The following is a 2,443-nucleotide window of genomic DNA, read 5'->3' as shown; positions in this document are numbered from 1 at the left end:
TCCCATATATACCACCCTTACCTGCAAACCTGCATCTACATACATTCACTGCTGACCACAATGACATGCCTGGGATTTTGCTGCCACACTTTGGAATGGTTCACAAACCCTCCTTGAAAATACAATAAGGACTTAGTTTACAATTATTAAGCCACCTTTGGTTTTACAGATAAAGTTGTAAAAGTTGAAGTGATTGAACAGGGTCACACTGTTAACATTTTTTAAGTCCTAAAAAGAACCCAGGTCACCAGAGGCTCCGTCCAATGTCCTCTCATGCACACCACAACTGTCCATATACCTCTTTTTGAATAAACCTTCAATAGTGTCTTCAGTAAGTTCTTCTGTCAATATAAAATTAAAGTGAAATATAAAGGTTATGCTGTTGCAAAAGTGATAGATTCTCCAATACCCAGTCCACCCAGATAATGATTCTTTTCTAAAATGAGTAACCCTATCTCCCTTGCTAGTGACTGGTTTAAGAATGAGCAAAGCAATCAATAAGGTGAAAAGACAACCTACACTACATAGGAGAAAATATTTACAAACCATACACCAGATCAAGGAGTTAATATCCAGAATGTATAAAGAACTCCTATAACTCAAAAACCAAAAATTAAGTAAGCCAATTAAAAGATGGGCATAGGACTCAAATAGTTATGATTCAAAGAAGATGTCCAAATGGCTCACCATCACTAATCATTAAGGGAAATGCAAATCAAACCCACAATGATGTATCACCTCAAACCCAATAGGTTGTTAAGATGGTTATTACTGGGGCCAGAAGGTGTCATAGAGGTTAAGGTGCTGGACTGCCACATGTCCTGCCAAGGTTCAAGTCCCAGACCTGGCAGCTTGAAAAGCATGTTGGGCACATGTGTACATGCCCAAAATGCCAGGAGGAGAATGGAGGAAATCAGATTATTGCATGGCCACCTCACAGGGGGTGATTTCTCACTTTCCTTCTCACTCTCTCTGTCTCTCTCTGGCAAGTACATGTGCCCTATGACAAAAACCTTCAAAAAAAAAAAAGATGGCTGCTATCAAAAACCAGAACATATCAAGTATTGATGAGAATATGGAGAAAATCCTTGCACACTGTTGATAGGATTGTAAAATGGTACAGCCAATATGTAAAACTATGTGGAGTTTTCTCAAAAAACCCCTGAAAAAAATAAAATTAATATATGACTCGGCAATCCCCAGTAGGTGATTATATTATTATACAAAATCTTCAAAGCAATATTAGCATTCCCTTGTTCATTGCAGCATTATTTACAATAGTCAGGATGTAGAAGTGACCCAAACGCCCATCAATGGATGAATAGATAGGGAAAATCTGGTACATACATATGGTGGAATCTCATTCAGCCTTAGAAAGGAAGGAATTCCTGTCATGTATTGTAACATAGATGAGCCTTAAGGATCTATTCTAGGCGAAGTGTGCATCAGTCTGAAATAAAGAGGTCTGACCAAGCTTGTCTAGCAAGCAGAAAAGGCTTGTTCACATCAAACCTTGAGGATGTAGCCAGAAGCAAAGGCCTCAGAAAACTGTAACCAATATTTCAAAATGAGAGTTTGGGGTTTTCTTTCACAGAGAAAGGGAATAACGGGAAGACAAAAGAGAAAAGTTACAAAAGAGAAGCCACAAAATTGTTTGTCAATAATTTACGTGATTGGCTTGTTTTGTTTTGTTTTAAGGTTTTTTTTTTTTTTTTTTTTTTTTTTTTCCTGTAGGGTACATATGCGCGCCAGAGAAAGAGAGAGAGAGAGAGAGAGAGAGAGAGAGAGAGAGAAAGGGAGAAATCAATCCCTGGGGGTATGACCATGCTACAACTCCTGCTTCACTTTTCTTTAAGGATTTTGGGTGCGCACACGCACCCTGCATGTTTTTTAAGTCACCAGGTCTAGGATTCAAACTGTACAGTTGGCCATGTGGGATCCAGTGCCTTAATGTCCATACCACCTGCTGGGCTAGGAAGCAGCTCTTTTAACTCCCTAAGGGTCAGCATGCATGGCTGAAATCTTAGGTCTGCATTCCTCCTCAAATCTGATTAATTTAAATGTCTCATAAATCTTGTTTTCAATCCTCAGAGCCAATTACAAAACGACAAGGGCTGCATAATTCCACTTATGTGAGGTATCTAAAATAATAAAATTCATAGGAACAGAAAGTAGAATGGTGGCTAGCAAAGACTGGGGAGAAGGAAAAATTTTGGATTTTTTTTCCGAAGATATTGGGTGTCTGTCATGGAAGATGGGAAGGTTCTAGAGAGCTGTTGTACAACAATGAACATACAGTTCACACTACTGAACTTTCCACTCAACTACTGTTAAAGAGTAAATTTATATTATATGTTTTTTTTTTTTTGGAGAGGTTTTTGGTATAGGGCACGTGTGCTCGCCAGACAGAGAGACAGAAAGCGAGAAATCACCCCCCAGGGGG

The sequence above is a fragment of the Tupaia chinensis genome, unplaced genomic scaffold (genome assembly GCF_000334495.1).
Source record: "Tupaia chinensis unplaced genomic scaffold, TupChi_1.0 Scaffold148587_1, whole genome shotgun sequence".
In the NCBI taxonomy this organism is placed as follows: domain Eukaryota; kingdom Metazoa; phylum Chordata; class Mammalia; order Scandentia; family Tupaiidae; genus Tupaia; species Tupaia belangeri.
The sequence above is the reverse complement of the archived record's forward strand: the minus strand, read 5'-3'. Positions refer to the sequence as shown.